Source organism: Phalangium opilio, unplaced genomic scaffold (assembly GCF_054372755.1).
Source record: "Phalangium opilio isolate 3A_F unplaced genomic scaffold, DU_Popi_V2 ptg000070l_1, whole genome shotgun sequence".
In the NCBI taxonomy this organism is placed as follows: Eukaryota; Metazoa; Arthropoda; class Arachnida; order Opiliones; family Phalangiidae; genus Phalangium; species Phalangium opilio.
In genome coordinates, this window is record NW_028324182.1 from 565,569 (window position 1) to 584,830 (window position 19,262).

Genomic DNA, 19,262 nt, shown 5'->3' on the forward strand with positions numbered 1-19,262 from the left:
CAAAAAGTACAACAATAGTGGTTTCAGTGGTTATATTTTAAAATAGTGAAAAAACTCTCAAAATGTGCTTCTCTGGCCGAGAAACGTCGATTTTGAAAATGTTATTAAAAGTAAAGGTACATTTTTATCTATTGATCAATCGATATGAAATCACTTTTAATGAGTATTTTATAGGTAAATAAGCTGAATTCGGTCAAAAATTTGTCCAGAAAAAATGCATTCAAAAGTGTACCGAAAAAATCGCATGTTTTTTTTCTTCAAGATACAAAATCCGTGACAACGATTTCTTTTTGGAAATTGAATTTTAACAGTTTTTTGGATGAATATCGTTATATTTGCTTGAATTAAAGCAAAAAGTACAAAAATAATGGTTTCAATGGTTATATTTTAAAATAGTGAAAAAATTCTCAAAATGTTTTTCTCTGGCCGAGAAACGTCGATTTAGAAAATGTTATTAAAAATCGAGGTTCATTTTTATTTATTGATCAATCGAAATGAAATCACTTTTAATGAGTATTTTATAGGTAATTTATTTGAATTCGGTCAAACATTTGTCCAGAAAAAAATGCATTAAAAAGTGTACCGAAAAAATCGCATGTTTGTTTTCTTCAAGATACAAAATCCGTGACAACGATTTCTTATTGAAAATTGAATTTGAAAAGTTTTTTGAATGAATATTGTTACATTTGCTTGAATTAAAGCAAAAAGTACAAAAATAGTGGTTTCAGTGGCTATATTTTAAAATAGTGAAAAAATTCTCAAAATGTGCTTCTCTGGCCGAGAAACGTCGATTTTGAAAATGTTATTAAAACTCGAGGTACATTTTTATTTATTGATCAATCGATATGAAATCACTTTTAATGAGTATTTTATAGGTAAATAAGCTGAATTCTGTCAAAAATTTGTCCAGAAAAAAATTCCTTGAAAAGCGTACCGTACCGAAAAAATCGCATGTTTTTTTCTTCAAGATACAAAATCCGTGACAACGATTTCTTATTGGAAATTGAATTTTAACAGTTTTTTGGAGGAATATCGTTATATTTGCTTGAATTAAAGCAAAAAATACAAAAATAATGGTTTCAATGGTTATATTTTAAAATAGTGAAAAAATTCTCAAAATGTTTTTCTCTGGCCGAGAAACGTCGATTTTGAAAATGTTATTAAAAATCGAGGTACATTTTTATTTATGGATCAATCGATATGAAATCACTTTTAATGAGTATTTTATAGGTAAATAAGCTGAATTCGGTCAAAAATTTGTCCAGAAAAAATGCATTCAAAAGTGTACCGAAAAAATCGCATGTTTTTTTTCTTCAAGATACAAAATCCGTGACAACGATTTCTTATTGGAAATTGAATTTTAACAGTTTTTTGGATGAATATCGTTATATTTGCTTGAATTAAAGCAAAAAGTACAAAAATAATGGTTTCAATGGTTATATTTTAAAATAGTGAAAAAATTCTCAAAATGTTTTTCTCTGGCCGAGAAACGTCGATTTAGAAAATGTTATTAAAAATCGAGGTTCATTTTTATTTATTGATCAATCGAAATGAAATCACTTTTAATGAGTATTTTATAGGTAATTTATTTGAATTCGGTCAAACATTTGTCCAGAAAAAAATGCATTAAAAAGTGTACCGAAAAAATCGCATGTTTGTTTTCTTCAAGATACAAAATCCGTGACAACGATTTCTTATTGAAAATTGAATTTGAACAGTTTTTTGAATGAATATTGTTACATTTGCTTGAATTAAAGCAAAAAGTACAACAATAGTGGTTTCAGTGGTTATATTTTAAAATAGTGAAAAAACCCTCAAAATGTGCTTCTCTGGCCGAGAAACGTCGATTTTGAAAATGTTATTAAAAGTAAAGGTACATTTTTATCTATTGATCAATCGATATGAAATCACTTTTAATGAGTATTTTATAGGTAAATAAGCTGAATTCGGTCAAAAATTTGTCCAGAAAAAAATTCATTAAAAAGTGTACCGAAAAAATCGCATGTTTTTTTTCTTCAAGATACAAAATCCGTGACAACTATTTCTTATTGGAAATTGAATTTTAACAGTTTTTTGGATATATATCGTTATATTTGCTTGATTTAAAGCAAAAAGTACAAAAACAATGGTTTCAATGGTTATATTTTAAAATAGTGAAAAAATTCTCAAAATGTTTTTCTCTGGCCGAGAAACGTCAATTTAGAAAATGTTATTAAAAATCGAGGTTCATTTTTATTTATTGATCAATCGAAATGAAATCACTTTTAATGAGTATTTTATAGGTAATTTATTTGAATTCGGTCAAACATTTGTCCAGAAAAAAATGCATTTAAAAGTGTACCGAAAAAATCGCATGTTTTTTTTCTTCAAGATGCAAAATACGTGACAACGATTTCTTATTGAAAATTGAATTTGAACAGTTTTTTTGAATGAATATCGTTATATTTGCTTGAATTAAAGCAAAAAGTACAAAAATAGTGGTTTCAGTGGTTATATTTTAAAATAGTGAAAAAATTCTCAAAATGTGCTTCTCTGGCCGAGAAACGTCGATTTTGAAAATGTTATTAAAAATAATGGTACATTTTTATTTATTGATCAATCAATATGAAATCACTTTTAATGAGTATTTTATAGGTAATTTATTTGAATTCGGTCAAACATTTGTCCAGAAAAAAATGCATTAAAAAGTGTACCGAAAAAATCGCATGTTTGTTTTCTTCAAGATACAAAATCCGTGACAACGATTTCTTATTGAAAATTGAATTTGAACAGTTTTTTGAATGAATATTGTTACATTTGCTTGAATTAAAGCAAAAAGTACAAAAATAGTGGTTTCAGTGGTTATATTTTAAAATAGTGAAAAAATTCTCAAAATGTGCTTCTCTGGCCGAGAAACGTCGATTTTGAAAATGTTATTAAAACTCGAGGTACATTTTTATTTATTGATCAATCGATATGAAATCACTTTTAATGAGTATTTTATAGGTAAATAAGCTGAATTCGGTCAAAAATTTGTCCAGAAAAAAATTCATTAAAAAGTGTACCGAAAAAATCGCATGTTTTTTTCTTCAAGATACAAAATCCGTGACAACGATTTCTTATTGGAAATTGAATTTTAACAGTTTTTTGGATGAATATCGTTATATTTGCTTGAATTAAAGCAAAACATACAAAAATAATGGTTTCAATGGTTATATTTTAAAATAGTGAAAAAATTCTCAAAATGTTTTTCTCTGGCCGAGAAACGTCGATTTAGAAAATGTTATTAAAAATCGAGGTTCATTTTTATTTATTGATCAATCGAAATGAAATCACTTTTAATGAGTATTTTATAGGTAATTTATTTGAATTCGGTCAAACATTTGTCCAGAAAAAAATGCATTAAAAAGTGTACCGAAAAAATCGCATGTTTGTTTTCTTCAAGATACAAAATCCGTGACAACGATTTCTTATTGAAAATTGAATTTGAAAAGTTTTTTGAATGAATATTGTTACATTTGCTTGAATTAAAGCAAAAAGTACAAAAATAGTGGTTTCAGTGGCTATATTTTAAAATAGTGAAAAAATTCTCAAAATGTGCTTCTCTGGCCGAGAAACGTCGATTTTGAAAATGTTATTAAAACTCGAGGTACATTTTTATTTATTGATCAATCGATATGAAATCACTTTTAATGAGTATTTTATAGGTAAATAAGCTGAATTCGGTCAAAAATTTGTCCAGAAAAAAATTCCTTGAAAAGTGTACCGTACCGAAAAAATCGCATGTTTTTTTTCTTCAAGATACAAAATCCGTGACAACGATTTCTTATTGGAAATTGAATTTTAACAGTTTTTTGGAGGAATATCGTTATATTTGCTTGAATTAAAGCAAAAAATACAAAAATAATGGTTTCAATGGTTATATTTTAAAATAGTGAAAAAATTCTCAAAATGTTTTTCTCTGGCCGAGAAACGTCGATTTTGAAAATGTTATTAAAAATCGAGGTACATTTTTATTTATGGATCAATCGATATGAAATCACTTTTAATGAGTATTTTATAGGTAAATAAGCTGAATTCGGTCAAAAATTTGTCCAGAAAAAATGCATTCAAAAGTGTACCGAAAAAATCGCATGTTTTTTTTCTTCAAGATACAAAATCCGTGACAACGATTTCTTATTGGAAATTGAATTTTAACAGTTTTTTGGATGAATATCGTTATATTTGCTTGAATTAAAGCAAAAAGTACAAAAATAATGGTTTCAATGGTTATATTTTAAAATAGTGAAAAAATTCTCAAAATGTTTTTCTCTGGCCGAGAAACGTCGATTTAGAAAATGTTATTAAAAATCGAGGTTCATTTTTATTTATTGATCAATCGAAATGAAATCACTTTTAATGAGTATTTTATAGGTAATTTATTTGAATTCGGTCAAACATTTGTCCAGAAAAAAATGCATTAAAAAGTGTACCGAAAAAATCGCATGTTTGTTTTCTTCAAGATACAAAATCCGTGACAACGATTTCTTATTGAAAATTGAATTTGAACAGTTTTTTGAATGAATATTGTTACATTTGCTTGAATTAAAGCAAAAAGTACAACAATAGTGGTTTCAGTGGTTATATTTTAAAATAGTGAAAAAACTCTCAAAATGTGCTTCTCTGGCCGAGAAACGTCGATTTTGAAAATGTTATTAAAAGTAAAGGTACATTTTTATCTATTGATCAATCGATATGAAATCACTTTTAATGAGTATTTTATAGGTAAATAAGCTGAATTCGGTCAAAAATTTGTCCAGAAAAAAATTCATTAAAAAGTGTACCGAAAAAATCGCATGTTTTTTTTCTTCAAGATACAAAATCCGTGACAACTATTTCTTATTGGAAATTGAATTTTAACAGTTTTTTGGATATATATCGTTATATTTGCTTGATTTAAAGCAAAAAGTACAAAAACAATGGTTTCAATGGTTATATTTTAAAATAGTGAAAAAATTCTCAAAATGTTTTTCTCTGGCCGAGAAACGTCAATTTAGAAAATGTTATTAAAAATCGAGGTTCATTTTTATTTATTGATCAATCGAAATGAAATCACTTTTAATGAGTATTTTATAGGTAATTTATTTGAATTCGGTCAAACATTTGTCCAGAAAAAAATGCATTTAAAAGTGTACCGAAAAAATCGCATGTTTTTTTTCTTCAAGATGCAAAATACGTGACAACGATTTCTTATTGAAAATTGAATTTGAACAGTTTTTTTGAATGAATATCGTTATATTTGCTTGAATTAAAGCAAAAAGTACAAAAATAGTGGTTTCAGTGGTTATATTTTAAAATAGTGAAAAAATTCTCAAAATGTGCTTCTCTGGCCGAGAAACGTCGATTTTGAAAATGTTATTAAAAATAATGGTACATTTTTATTTATTGATCAATCAATATGAAATCACTTTTAATGAGTATTTTATAGGTAATTTATTTGAATTCGGTCAAACATTTGTCCAGAAAAAAATGCATTAAAAAGTGTACCGAAAAAATCGCATGTTTGTTTTCTTCAAGATACAAAATCCGTGACAACGATTTCTTATTGAAAATTGAATTTGAACAGTTTTTTGAATGAATATTGTTACATTTGCTTGAATTAAAGCAAAAAGTACAAAAATAGTGGTTTCAGTGGTTATATTTTAAAATAGTGAAAAAATTCTCAAAATGTGCTTCTCTGGCCGAGAAACGTCGATTTTGAAAATGTTATTAAAACTCGAGGTACATTTTTATTTATTGATCAATCGATATGAAATCACTTTTAATGAGTATTTTATAGGTAAATAAGCTGAATTCGGTCAAAAATTTGTCCAGAAAAAAATTCATTAAAAAGTGTACCGAAAAAATCGCATGTTTTTTCTTCAAGATACAAAATCCGTGACAACGATTTCTTATTGGAAATTGAATTTTAACAGTTTTTTGGATGAATATCGTTATATTTGCTTGAATTAAAGCAAAACATACAAAAATAATGGTTTCAATGGTTATATTTTAAAATAGTGAAAAAATTCTCAAAATGTTTTTCTCTGGCCGAGAAACGTCGATTTAGAAAATGTTATTAAAAATCGAGGTTCATTTTTATTTATTGATCAATCGAAATGAAATCACTTTTAATGAGTATTTTATAGGTAATTTATTTGAATTCGGTCAAACATTTGTCCAGAAAAAAATGCATTAAAAAGTGTACCGAAAAAATCGCATGTTTTTTTTCTTCAAGATGCAAAATCCGTGACAACGATTTCTTATTGATAATTGAATTTGAACTGTTTTTTGAATGAATATTGTTACATTTGCTTGAATTAAAGCAAAAAGTGCAAAAATAGTGGTTTCAGTGGTTATATTTTAAAATAGTGAAAAAATTCTCAAAATGTGCTTCTCTGGCCGAGAAACGTCGATTTTGAAAATGTTATTAAAAGTAAAGGTACATTTTTATCTATTGATCAATCGATATGAAATCACTTTTAATGAGTATTTTATAGGTAAATAAGCTGAATTCGGTCAAAAATTTGTCCAGAAAAAAATTCATTAAAAAGTGTACCGAAAAAATCGCATGTTTTTTTTCTTCAAGATACAAAATCCGTGACAACTATTTCTTATTGGAAATTGAATTTTAACAGTTTTTTGGATATATATCGTTATATTTGCTTGATTTAAAGCAAAAAGTACAAAAATAATGGTTTCAATGGTTATATTTTAAAATAGTGAAAAAATTCTCAAAATGTTTTTCTCTGGCCGAGAAACGTCAATTTAGAAAATGTTATTAAAAATCGAGGTTCATTTTTATTTATTGATCAATCGAAATGAAATCACTTTTAATGAGTATTTTATAGGTAATTTATTTGAATTCGGTCAAACATTTGTCCAGAAAAAAATGCATTTAAAAGTGTACCGAAAAAATCGCATGTTTTTTTTCTTCAAGATGCAAAATACGTGACATCGATTTCTTATTGAAAATTGAATTTGAACAGTTTTTTTGAATGAATATCGTTATATTTGCTTGAATTAAAGCAAAAAGTACAAAAATAGTGGTTTCAGTGGTTATATTTTAAAATAGTGAAAAAATTCTCAAAATGTGCTTCTCTGGCCGAGAAACGTCAATTTAGAAAATGTTATTAAAATTCGAGGTTCATTTTTATTTATTGATCAATCGAAATGAAATCACTTTTAATGAGTATTTTATAGGTAATTTATTTGAATTCGGTCAAACATTTGTCCAGAAAAAAATGCATTAAAAAGTGTACCGAAAAAATCGCATGTTTGTTTTCTTCAAGATACAAAATCCGTGACAACGATTTCTTATTGAAAATTGAATTTGAACAGTTTTTTGAATGAATATTGTTACATTTGCTTGAATTAAAGCAAAAAGTACAAAAATAGTGGTTTCAGTGGTTATATTTTAAAATAGTGAAAAAATTCTCAAAATGTGCTTCTCTGGCCGAGAAACGTCGATTTTGAAAATGTTATTAAAACTCGAGGTACATTTTTATTTATTGATCAATCGATATGAAATCACTTTTAATGAGTATTTTATAGGTAAATAAGCTGAATTCGGTCAAAAATTTGTCCAGAAAAAAATTCATTAAAAAGTGTACCGAAAAAATCGCATGTTTTTTTCTTCAAGATACAAAATCCGTGACAACGATTTCTTATTGGAAATTGAATTTTAACAGTTTTTTGGATGAATATCGTTATATTTGCTTGAATTAAAGCAAAACATAAAAAAATAATGGTTTCAATGGTTATATTTTAAAATAGTGAAAAAATTCTCAAAATGTTTTTCTCTGGCCGAGAAACGTCGATTTAGAAAATGTTATTAAAAATCGAGGTTCATTTTTATTTATTGATCAATCGAAATGAAATCACTTTTAATGAGTATTTTATAGGTAATTTATTTGAATTCGGTCAAACATTTGTCCAGAAAAAAATGCATTAAAAAGTGTACCGAAAAAATCGCATGTTTTTTTTCTTCAAGATGCAAAATCCGTGACAACGATTTCTTATTGATAATTGAATTTGAACTGTTTTTTGAATGAATATTGTTACATTTGCTTGAATTAAAGCAAAAAGTGCAAAAATAGTGGTTTCAGTGGTTATATTTTAAAATAGTGAAAAAATTCTCAAAATGTGCTTCTCTGGCCGAGAAACGTCGATTTTGAAAATGTTATTAAAAGTAAAGGTACATTTTTATCTATTGATCAATCGATATGAAATCACTTTTAATGAGTATTTTATAGGTAAATAAGCTGAATTCGGTCAAAAATTTGTCCAGAAAAAAATTCATTAAAAAGTGTACCGAAAAAATCGCATGTTTTTTTTCTTCAAGATACAAAATCCGTGACAACTATTTCTTATTGGAAATTGAATTTTAACAGTTTTTTGGATATATATCGTTATATTTGCTTGATTTAAAGCAAAAAGTACAAAAATAATGGTTTCAATGGTTATATTTTAAAATAGTGAAAAAATTCTCAAAATGTTTTTCTCTGGCCGAGAAACGTCAATTTAGAAAATGTTATTAAAAATCGAGGTTCATTTTTATTTATTGATCAATCGAAATGAAATCACTTTTAATGAGTATTTTATAGGTAATTTATTTGAATTCGGTCAAACATTTGTCCAGAAAAAAATGCATTTAAAAGTGTACCGAAAAAATCGCATGTTTTTTTTCTTCAAGATGCAAAATACGTGACATTGATTTCTTATTGAAAATTGAATTTGAACAGTTTTTTTGAATGAATATCGTTATATTTGCTTGAATTAAAGCAAAAAGTACAAAAATAGTGGTTTCAGTGGTTATATTTTAAAATAGTGAAAAAATTCTCAAAATGTGCTTCTCTGGCCGAGAAACGTCGATTTTGAAAATGTTATTAAAAATAATGGTACATTTTTATTTATAGATCAATCAATATGAAATCACTTTTAATGAGTATTTTATAGTTAATTTATTTGAATTCGGTCAAACATTTGTCCAGAAAAAAATGCATTAAAAAGTGTACCGAAAAAATCGCATGTTTGTTTTCTTCAAGATACAAAATCCGTGACAACGATTTGTTATGTAAAATTGAATTTGAACAGTTTTTTGAATGAATATTGTTACATTTGCTTGAATTAAAGCAAAAAGTACAAAAATAGTGGTTTCAGTGGTTATATTTTAAAATAGTGAAAAAATTCTCAAAATGTGCTTCTCTGGCCGAGAAACGTCGATTTTGAAAATGTTATTAAAACTCGAGGTACATTTTTATTTATTGATCAATCGAGATGAAATCACTTTTAATGAGTATTTTATAGGTAAATAAGCTGAATTCGGTCAAAAATTTGTCCAGAAAAAAATTCATTAAAAAGTGTACCGAAAAAATCGCATGTTTTTTTTTCTTCAAGATACAAAATCCGTGACAACGATTTCTTATTGGAAATTGAATTTTAACAGTTTTTTGGAGGAATATCGTTATATTTGCTTGAATTAAAGCAAAAACTACAAAAATAATGGTTTCAATGGTTATATTTTAAAATAGTGAAAAAATTCTCAAAATGTTTTTCTCTGGCCGAGAAACGTCGATTTTGAAAATGTTATTAAAAATCGAGGTTCATTTTTATTTATTGATCAATCGAAATGAAATCACTTTTAATGAGTATTTTATAGGTAATTAATTTGAATTCGGTCAAACATTTGTCCAGAAAAAAATGCATTAAAAAGTGTACCGAAAAAATCGCATGTTTGTTTTCTTCAAGGTACAAAACCCGTGACAACGATTTCTTATTGAAAATGGAATTTGAACAGTTTTTTGAATGAATATCGTTACATTTGCTTGAATTAAAGCAAAAAGTACAAAAATAGTGGTTTCAGTGGTTATATTTTAAAATAGTGAAAAAATTCTCAAAATGTGCTTCTCTGGCCGAGAAACGTCGATTTTGAAAATGTTATTAAAACTCGAGGTACATTTTTATTTATTGATCAATCGATATGAAATCACTTTTAATGAGTATTTTATAGGTAAATAAGCTGAATTCGGTCAAATATTTGTCCAGAAAAAAATTCATTAAAAAGTGTACCGAAAAAATCGCATGTTTTTTTTCTTCAAGATACAAAATCCGTGACAACTATTTCTTATTGGAAATTGAATTTTAACAGTTTTTTGGATATATATCGTTATATTTGCTTGAATTAAAGCAAAAAGTACAAAAATAATGGTTTCAATGGTTATATTTTAAAATAGTGAAAAAATTCTCAAAATGTTTTTCTCTGGCCGAGAAACGTCGATTTTGAAAATGTTATTAAAAATCGAGGTTCATTTTTATTTATTGATCAATCGAAATGAAATCACTTTTAATGAGTATTTTATAGGTAATTAATTTGAATTCGGTCAAAGATTTGTCCAGAAAAAAATGCATTAAAAAGTGTACCGAAAAAATCGCATGTTTTTTTTCTTCAAGGTACAAAATCCCTGACAACGATTTCTTATTGAAAATTGAATTTGAACATTTTTTTGAATGAATATCGTTACATTTGCTTGAATTAAAGCAAAAAGTACAAAAATAGTGGTTTCAGTGGTTATATTTTAAAATAGTGAAAAAATTCTCAAAATGTGCTTCTCTGGCCGAGAAACGTCGATTTTGAAAATGTTATTAAAAATCAAGGTTCATTTTTATTTATTGATCAATCGAGATGAAATCACTTTTAATGAGTATTTTATAGGTAAATAAGCTGAATTCGGTGAAAAATTTGTCCAGAAAAAAATTCCTTAAAAAGTGTACCGTACCGAAAAAATCGCATGTTTTTTTTCTTCAAGATACAAAATCCGTGACAACTATTTCTTATTGGAAATTGAATTCTAACAGTTTTTTGGATGAATATCGTTATATTTGCTTGAATTAAAGCAAAAAGTACAAAAATTATGGTTTCAGTGGTTATATTTTAAAATAGTGAAAAAATTCTCAAAATGTGCTTCTCTGGCCGAGAAACGTCGATTTTGAAAATGTTATTAAAACTCGAGGTACATTTTTATTTATTGATCAATCGATATGAAATCACTTTTAATGAGTATTTTATAGGTAATTAATTTGAATTCGGTCAAACATTTGTCCAGAAAAAAATGCATTAAAAAGTGCACCGAAAAAATCGCATGTTTTTTTTCTTCAAGATACAAAATCCGTGACAATGATTTCTTATTGAAAATTGAATTTGAACAGTTTTTGAATGAATATCGTTACATTTGCTTGAATTAAAGCAAAAAGTACAAAAATAGTGGTTTCAGTGGTATATTTTAAAATAGTGAAAAAATTCTCAAAATGTGCTTCTCTGGCCGAGAAACGTCGATTTTGAAAATGTTATTAAAAATCAAGGTTCATTTTTATTTATTGATCAATCGAGATGAAATCACTTTTAATGAGTATTTTATAGGTAAATAAGCTGAATTCGGTCATAAAATTTGTCCAGAAAAAAATTCCTTAAAAAGTGTACCGAAAAAATCGCATGTTTTTTTTTCTTCAAGATACAAAATGCGTGACAACTATTTCTTATTGGAAATTGAATTTTAACAGTTTTTTGGATATATATAGTTATATTTGCTTGAATTAAAGCAAAAAGTACAAAAATAATGGTTTCAATGGTTATATTTTAAAATAGTGAAAAAATTCTCAAAATGTTTTTCTCTGGCCGAGAAACGTCGATTTAGAAAATGTTATTAAAAATCGAGGTTCATTTTTATTTATTGATCAATCGAGATGAAATCACTTTTAATGAGTATTGTTATGGATGGATATGAAAAAAGCAATCATGTTTTCTTTTTGTTATTGTTTTAAAAAGATGAAGGTTAATTTGTCTCACTTAATTTAAATTCGAATTATTAACTAGCACTTTCGGCAACGGCCATATCACGCTGAAAACACCGGTTCTAGTCCGATCACCGAAGTTAAGCAGCCTTGAGCGCAGTCAGTACTTGGAAACACTGCGTGCCGTTGGCTTTTTCCTTTTTGTTTCCTCTTTTAAATTTCACCAGATATGAAAAAAGCAAACATATCTTCTTTTTGTTATTGTTTTATAAAGATGAAGGTTAATTAAATTCAAATTATTAAATAGCACTCTCGGCAACGGCCATATCATGCTTAAAAAACCGGTTCTCGTCCCATCACCGAAAATAAGCAGCGTCGAGCGCAGTCAGTACTTGGGAGGGAGACCACTTAGGAACACTGCTTGCCGTTAGCTTTTTCACTTTTTTTGTCTTTTAAATGCCAATAGATATGAAAAAAGCAAACATATTTTCTTTTTGTTATTGTTTTAAAAAGATAAAGGTTAATTTGTCTCACTTAATTTAAATTCGAATTATTAACTAGCACTCTCGGCAACGGCCATATCACGTTGAAAACACCGGTTCTAGTCCTATCACCGAAGTTAAGCTGCGTCGAGGGCAGTCAGTAATTGGAAACTCTGCGTTCCGTTGGTTTTTCACTTTTTTTCCACTTTTAAATTCCAATAGATATGAAATAAGCAAACATATCTTCTTTTTTTATTGTTTTATAAATATGAAGGTTAATTAAATTCAAATTATTAAAAAGCACTCTCGGCAACGGCCATATCACGCTGAAAACACCGGTTCTCGTCCGATCACCGAAGTTAAGCAGCGTCGAGCGCAGTCAGTACTTGGGAGGCAGACCACTTGGGAACACTGCGTGCCGTTGGCTTTTTCACTTTTTTTACTGTTTTAAATTCCAATAGATATGAAAAAAGCAAACTTATTTTCTTTTTGTTATTGTTTTAAAAAGATGAAGGTTAATTTGTCTCACTTAATTTAAATTCGAATTATTAACTAGCACTCTCAGCAACGGCCATATCACGCTGAAAACATCGGTTCTAGTCCTATCACCGAAGTTAAGCACCATCGAGCGCAGTCAGTACTTGGGAGGGAGACCACTTAGGAACACTGCGTGCCGTTGGCTTTTTCACTTTTTTTTCCACATTTATATTCCAATAAATTTCAAAAAAGCAAGCATATTTTCTTTTTGTTATTGTTTTAAAAAGATGAAGGTTAATTTGTCTCACTTAATTTAAATTCGAATTATTAACTAGCACTCTCGGCAACGGCCATATCGCGCTGAAAACAAAGGTTCTAGTCCTTTCACCGAAGTTAAGCAGCGTCGAGCGCAGTCAGTACATGGGAGGGAGACCACTTAGGAACACTGCGTGCCGTTGGTTTTTCACTTTTTTTCCACTTTTAAATTCCAATAGATATGAAAAAAGCAAACATATCTTCTTTTTGTTATTGTTTTATAAAGATGATGGTTAATTAAATTCAAATTATTAAATAGCACTCTGGGCAACGGCCATATTACGCTGAAAACACCGGTTCTCGTCCGATCACCGAAGTTAAGCAGCGTCGAGCGCAGTCAGTACTTGGGAGGGAGACCACTTAGGAACACTGCGTGCCGTTGGCTTTTTCACTTTTTTTTCCACTTTTATATTCCAATAAATTTCAAAAAAGCAAACATATTTTCTTTTTGTTATTGTTTTAAAAAGATGAAGGTTAATTTGTCTCACTTAATTTAAGTTCGAATTATTAACTAGCACTCTCAGCAACGGCCATATCACGCTGAAAACACCGGTTCTCGTCCGATCACCGAAGTTAAGCAGCGTCGAGCGCAGTCAGTACTTGGGAGGGAGACCACTTAGGAACACTGCGTGCCGTTGGTTTTTTCACTTTTTTTTCCTCTTTTAAATTCCAATAGATATGAAAAAAGCAAACTTATTTTCTTTTTGTTATTGTTTTAAAAAGATGGTTAATTTGTCTCACTTAATTTAAATTCGAATTATTAACTAGCACTCTCGCCAACGGCCATATCGCGCTGAAAACACCGGTTCTAGTCCTATCACCGAAGATAAGCAGCGTCGAGCGCAGTCAGTACTTGGGAGGGAGACCACTTAGGAACACTGCGTGCCGTTGTCTTTTTAACTTTTTTTTCCTCTCTTAAATTCCAATAGATATGAAAAAAGCAAACATATTTTCTTTTTGTTATTGTTTTAAAAAGATGAAGGATAATTTGTCTCACTTAATTTAAATTCGAATTATTATCTAGCACTCTCGGCAACGGCCATATCACGCTGAAAACACCGGTTCTCCTCCGATCACCGCAGTTAAGCAGCGTCGAGCGCAGTCAGTACTTTGAAACTCTGCGTGCCGTTGGCTTTTTCACTTTTGTTTCCTCTTTTAAATTCCATCAGATATGAAAAAAGCAAACATATCTTCTTTTTGTTATTGTTTTATAAAGATGAAAGTTAATTTAATTCAAATTATTAACTAGCACTCTCGGCAAAGCCCATAACACGCTGAATACACCGGTTCTCATCCGATTACCGAAAATAAGCGGCGTTGAGCGAAGTCAGTACTTGGAAACTCTGCGTGCCGTTGGCTTTTTCACTTATGTTTCCTCTTTAAAATTCCATCAGATTTGAAAAAAGCAAACATATCTTCTTTTTGTTATTGTTTTATGAAGATGAAGGTTACTTAAATTCAAATTATTAATTAGCACTCTCGGCAACGGCCATATCACGCTGAAAACACCGGTTCTCGTCCGATAACCGAAGTTAAGAAGCATCGAGCGCAGTCAGTACTTGGGAGGGAGACCACTTAGGAACACTGCGTGCCGTTGGCTTTTTCACTTTTTTTTCCACATTTATATTCCAATAAATTTCAAAAAAGCAAGCATATTTTCTTTTTGTTATTGTTTTAAAAAGATGAAGGTTAATTTGTCTCACTTAATTTAAATTCGAATTATTAACTAGCACTCTTAGCAACGGCCATATCACGCTGAAAACACCGGTTCTAGTCCTATCTCCGAAGTTAAGCTCCGTCGAGCGCAGTCAGTACTTGGGAGGGAGACCACTTAGGAACACTGCGTGCCGTTGGTTTTTCACTTTTTTCCACTTTTAAATTCCAATAGATATGAAAAAAGCAAACATATCTTCTTTTTGTTATTGTTTTATAAAGATGAAGGTTAATTAAATTCAAATTATTAAATAGTACTCTGGGCAACGGCCACATCACGCTGAAAACACCGGTTCTCGTCCGATCACCGAAGTTAAGCAGCGTCGAGCGCAGTCAGTACTTGGGAGGGAGACCACTTAGGAACACTGCGTGCCGTTGGCTTTTTCACTTTTTTTTCCACTTTTATATTCCAATAAATTTCAAAAAAGCAAACATTTTTTCTTTTTGTTATTGTTTTAAAAAGATGAAGGTTAATTTGTCTCACTTAATTTAAGTTCGAATTATTAACTAGCACTCTCAGCAACGGCCATATCACGCTGAAAACACCGGTTCTCGTCCGATCACCGAAGTTAAGCAGCGTCGAGCGCAGTCAGTACTTGGGAGGGAGACCACTTAGGAACACTGCGTGCCGTTGGTTTTTTCACTTTTTTTTCCTCTTTTAAATTCCAATAGATATGAAAAAAGCAAACTTATTTTCTTTTTGTTATTGTTTTAAAAAGATGGTTAATTTGTCTCACTTAATTTAAATTCGAATTATTAACTAGCACTCTCGCCAACGGCCATATCGCGCTGAAAACACCGGTTCTAGTCCTATCACCGAAGATAAGCAGCGTCGAGCGCAGTCAGTACTTGGGAGGGAGACCACTTAGGAACACTGCGTGCCGTTGTCTTTTTAACTTTTTTTTCCTCTTTTAAATTCCAATAGATATGAAAAAAGCAAACATATCTTCTTTTTGTTATTGTTTTATAAAGATGAAAGTTAATTTAATTCAAATTATTAACTAGCACTCTCGGCAAAGCCCATAACACGCTGAATACACCGGTTCTCGTCCGATTACCGAAGTTAAGCAGCGTCGAGCGCAGTCAGTACTTGGGAGGGAGACCACTTAGGAACACTGCGTGCCGTTGGCTTTTTCACTTTTTTTTCCACATTTATATTCCAATAAATTTCAAAAAAGCAAGCATATTTTCTTTTTGTTATTGTTTTAAAAAGATGAAGGTTAATTTGTCTCACTTAATTTAAATTCGAATTATTAACTAGCACTCTCAGCAACGGCCATATCACGCTGAAAACACCGGTTCTAGTCCTATCACCGAAGTTAAGCACCGTCGAGCGCATACAGTACTTGGGAATACTGCGTGCCGTTGGCTTTTTCACTTTTGTTTCCTCTTTCAAATTCCACCAAATATGAAAAAAGCAAACATATCTTCTTTTTGTTATTGTTTTATAAAGATGAAACTAATTAAATTAAAATTATTAACTAGCACTCTTGGCAACGGCCATATCACGCTGAATACACCGGTTCTCGTCCGATAACCGAAGTTAAGCAGCGTCGAGCGCAGTCACTACTTTGGAGGGAGACCACTTAGGAACACTGCGTGCCGTTGTCTTTTTAACTTTTTTTTCCTCTTTTAAATTCCAATAGATATGAAAAAAGCAAACATATCTTCTTTTTGTTATTGTTTTATAAAGATGAAAGTTAATTTAATTCAAATTATTAACTAGCACTCTCGGCAAAGCCCATAACACGCTGAATACACCGGTTCTCGTCCGATTACCGAAGTTAAGCAGCGTCGAGCGCAGTCAGTACTTGGGAGGGAGACCACTTAGGAACACTGCGTGCCGTTGGCTTTTTCACTTTTTTTTCCACATTTATATTCCAATAAATTTCAAAAAAGCAAGCATATTTTCTTTTTGTTATTGTTTTAAAAAGATGAAGGTTAATTTGTCTCACTTAATTTAAATTCGAATTATTAACTAGCACTCTCAGCAACGGCCATATCACGCTGAAAACACCGGTTCTAGTCCTATCACCGAAGTTAAGCACCGTCGAGCGCATACAGTACTTGGGAATACTGCGTGCCGTTGGCTTTTTCACTTTTGTTTCCTCTTTCAAATTCCACCAAATATGAAAAAAGCAAACATATCTTCTTTTTGTTATTGTTTTATAAAGATGAAACTAATTAAATTAAAATTATTAACTAGCACTCTTGGCAACGGCCATATCACGCTGAATACACCGGTTCTCGTCCGATAACCGAAGTTAAGCAGCGTCGAGCGCAGTCACTACTTTGGAGGGAGACCACTTAGGAACACTGCGTGCCGTTGGCTTTTTCACTTTTTTTTCCTCTTTTAAATTTTAATAGATATGAAAAAAGCAAACATGTTTTCATTTTGTTATTGTTTTAAAATGATGAAGGTTAATTTGTCTCACTTAATTTAAATTCGAATTATTAACTAGCACTCTCGGCAACGACCATATCACGCTGAATACACCGGTTCTCGTCCGATCACCGAAGTTAAGCAGAGTCGAGCGCAGTCAGTACTTGGGAGGGAGACCACTTAGGAACACTGCTTGCCGTTAGCTTTTTCACTTTTTTTGTCTTTTAAATGCCAATAGATATGAAGAAAGCAAACATATTTTCTTTTTGTTATTGTTTTAAAAAGATAAAGGTTAATTTGTCTCACTTAATTTAAATTCGAATTATTAACTAGCACTCTCGGCAACGGCCATATCACGCTGAAAACACCGGTTCTCGTCCGATTACCGAAGTTAAGCACCATCGAGCGCAGTCAGTACTTGGGAGGGAGACCACTTAGGAACACTGCGTGCCGTTGGCTTTTTCACTTTTTTTTTCCTCTTTTAAATTCCAATAGATATGAAAAAAGCAAACTTATTTTTTTTTGTTACTGTTTTAAAAAGATGAAGGTTAATTTGTCTCACTTAATTTAAATTCGAATTATTAACTAGCACTCTCGGCAACGGCCATATCGCGCTGAAAACACCGGTTCTAGTCCTATCACCGAAGTTAAGCAGCGTCGAGCGCAGTCAGTACATGGGAGGGAGACCACTTAGGAACACTGCGTGCCGTTGGTTTTTCACTTTTTTTCCACTTTTAAATTCCAATAGATATGAAAAAAGCAAACATATCTTCTTTTTGTTATTGTTTTATAAAGATGAAGGTTAATTAAATTCAAATTATTAAATAGCACTCTGGGCAACGGCCATATCGCGCTGAAAACACCGGTTCTCGTCCGATCACCGAAGTTAAGCAGCGTCGAGCGCAGTCAGTACTTGGGAGGGATACCACTTAGGAACACTGCGTGCCGTTGGCTTTTTCACTTTTTTTTCCACTTTTATATTCCAATAAATTTCAAAAAAGCAAACATATTTTCTTTTTGTTATTGTTTTAAAAAGATGAAGGTTAATTTGTCTCACTTAATTTAAGTTCGAATTATTAACTAGCACTCTCAGCAACGGCCATATCACGCTGAAAACACCGGTTCTCGTCCGATCACCGAAGTTAAGCAGCGTCGAGCGCAGTCAGTACTTGGGAGGGAGACCACTTAGGAACACTGCGTGCCGTTGGTTTTTTCACTTTTTTTTCCTCTTTTAAATTCCAATAGATATGAAAAAAGCAAACTTATTTTCTTTTTGTTATTGTTTTAAAAAGATTGTTAATTTGTCTCACTTAATTTAAATTCGAATTATTAACTAGCACTCTCGCCAACGGCCATATCGCGCTGAAAACACCGGTTCTAGTCCTATCACCGAAGATAAGCAGCGTCGAGCGCAGTCAGTACTTGGGAGGGAGACCACTTAGGAACACTGCGTGCCGTGGTCTTTTTAACTTTTTTTTCCTCTTTTAAATTCCAATAGATATGAAAAAAGCAAACATATTTTCTTTTTGTTATTGTTTTAAAAAGATGAAGAATAATTTGTCTCACTTTATTTAAATTCGAATTATTATCTAGCACTCTCGGCAACGGCCATATCACGCTGAAAACACCGGTTCTCCTCCGATCACCGCAGTTAAGCAGCGTCGAGCGCAGTCAGTACTTTGAAACTCTGCGTGCCGTTGGCTTTATCACTTTTGTTTCCTCTTTTAAATTCCATCAGATATGAAAAAAGCAAACATATCTTCTTTTTGTTATTGTTTTATAAAGATGAAAGTTAATTTAATTCAAATTATTAACTAGCACTCTCGGCAAAGCCCATAACACGCTGAATACACCGGTTCTCGTCCGATTACTGAAGTTAAGCAGCGTCGAGCGCAGTCAGTACTTGGGAGGGAGACCACTTAGGAACACTGCGTGCCGTTGGCTTTTTCGGTTTTTTTCCTCTTTTAAATTTTAATAGATATGAAAAAAGCAAACATGTTTTTTTTTGTTATTGTTTTAAAAAGATGAAGGTCAAATTGTCTCACTTAATTACCTCTCCGAGTGACGTATGTCACGTGAGAGGTATTACACCGGCCGTGTCTGTC

General features: G+C 30.7%; 7 non-coding genes and 16 pseudogenes across 7 annotated transcripts; all 23 read left to right on the plus strand.

The window, feature by feature from the left end:
* The first annotated feature begins 12,577 nt into the window (after positions 1-12,577).
* LOC149660453 (5S ribosomal RNA) lies at positions 12,578-12,696 on the plus strand. Its single transcript, XR_016369466.1, has one exon. It is a non-coding gene; the product is annotated as a 5S ribosomal RNA (ribosomal RNA).
* Positions 12,697-12,832: 136 nt separating this feature from the next.
* Positions 12,833-12,951, plus strand: LOC149660454 (5S ribosomal RNA; annotated as a pseudogene).
* A 376-nt stretch (positions 12,952-13,327) lies between these two features.
* Positions 13,328-13,446, plus strand: LOC149660455 (5S ribosomal RNA). The gene has a single exon (XR_016369533.1). It is a non-coding gene; the product is annotated as a 5S ribosomal RNA (ribosomal RNA).
* Positions 13,447-13,583: 137 nt separating this feature from the next.
* LOC149660456 (5S ribosomal RNA) lies at positions 13,584-13,702 on the plus strand. The gene has a single exon (XR_016369450.1). It is a non-coding gene; the product is annotated as a 5S ribosomal RNA (ribosomal RNA).
* A 134-nt stretch (positions 13,703-13,836) lies between these two features.
* On the plus strand, positions 13,837-13,955 carry LOC149660457 (5S ribosomal RNA; annotated as a pseudogene).
* Positions 13,956-14,092: 137 nt separating this feature from the next.
* Positions 14,093-14,195, plus strand: LOC149660458 (5S ribosomal RNA; annotated as a pseudogene).
* A 347-nt stretch (positions 14,196-14,542) lies between these two features.
* Positions 14,543-14,661, plus strand: LOC149660459 (5S ribosomal RNA; annotated as a pseudogene).
* Positions 14,662-14,798: 137 nt separating this feature from the next.
* On the plus strand, positions 14,799-14,917 carry LOC149660460 (5S ribosomal RNA; annotated as a pseudogene).
* Positions 14,918-15,036: 119 nt separating this feature from the next.
* LOC149660461 (5S ribosomal RNA) lies at positions 15,037-15,155 on the plus strand. The gene has a single exon (XR_016369557.1). It is a non-coding gene; the product is annotated as a 5S ribosomal RNA (ribosomal RNA).
* A 137-nt stretch (positions 15,156-15,292) lies between these two features.
* On the plus strand, positions 15,293-15,411 carry LOC149660462 (5S ribosomal RNA). The gene has a single exon (XR_016369451.1). It is a non-coding gene; the product is annotated as a 5S ribosomal RNA (ribosomal RNA).
* A 134-nt stretch (positions 15,412-15,545) lies between these two features.
* On the plus strand, positions 15,546-15,664 carry LOC149660463 (5S ribosomal RNA; annotated as a pseudogene).
* Positions 15,665-15,786: 122 nt separating this feature from the next.
* LOC149660464 (5S ribosomal RNA) lies at positions 15,787-15,905 on the plus strand (annotated as a pseudogene).
* Positions 15,906-16,266: 361 nt separating this feature from the next.
* LOC149660465 (5S ribosomal RNA) lies at positions 16,267-16,385 on the plus strand (annotated as a pseudogene).
* Positions 16,386-16,507: 122 nt separating this feature from the next.
* On the plus strand, positions 16,508-16,626 carry LOC149660466 (5S ribosomal RNA; annotated as a pseudogene).
* Positions 16,627-16,987: 361 nt separating this feature from the next.
* LOC149660467 (5S ribosomal RNA) lies at positions 16,988-17,106 on the plus strand (annotated as a pseudogene).
* A 137-nt stretch (positions 17,107-17,243) lies between these two features.
* LOC149660468 (5S ribosomal RNA) lies at positions 17,244-17,362 on the plus strand (annotated as a pseudogene).
* Positions 17,363-17,497: 135 nt separating this feature from the next.
* LOC149660469 (5S ribosomal RNA) lies at positions 17,498-17,616 on the plus strand (annotated as a pseudogene).
* Positions 17,617-17,753: 137 nt separating this feature from the next.
* On the plus strand, positions 17,754-17,872 carry LOC149660470 (5S ribosomal RNA; annotated as a pseudogene).
* Positions 17,873-17,992: 120 nt separating this feature from the next.
* On the plus strand, positions 17,993-18,111 carry LOC149660471 (5S ribosomal RNA). Its single transcript, XR_016369487.1, has one exon. It is a non-coding gene; the product is annotated as a 5S ribosomal RNA (ribosomal RNA).
* Positions 18,112-18,248: 137 nt separating this feature from the next.
* On the plus strand, positions 18,249-18,367 carry LOC149660472 (5S ribosomal RNA). The gene has a single exon (XR_016369452.1). It is a non-coding gene; the product is annotated as a 5S ribosomal RNA (ribosomal RNA).
* Positions 18,368-18,501: 134 nt separating this feature from the next.
* On the plus strand, positions 18,502-18,620 carry LOC149660473 (5S ribosomal RNA; annotated as a pseudogene).
* Positions 18,621-18,757: 137 nt separating this feature from the next.
* Positions 18,758-18,860, plus strand: LOC149660474 (5S ribosomal RNA; annotated as a pseudogene).
* A 122-nt stretch (positions 18,861-18,982) lies between these two features.
* LOC149660475 (5S ribosomal RNA) lies at positions 18,983-19,101 on the plus strand (annotated as a pseudogene).
* Positions 19,102-19,262: the final 161 nt, after the last annotated feature.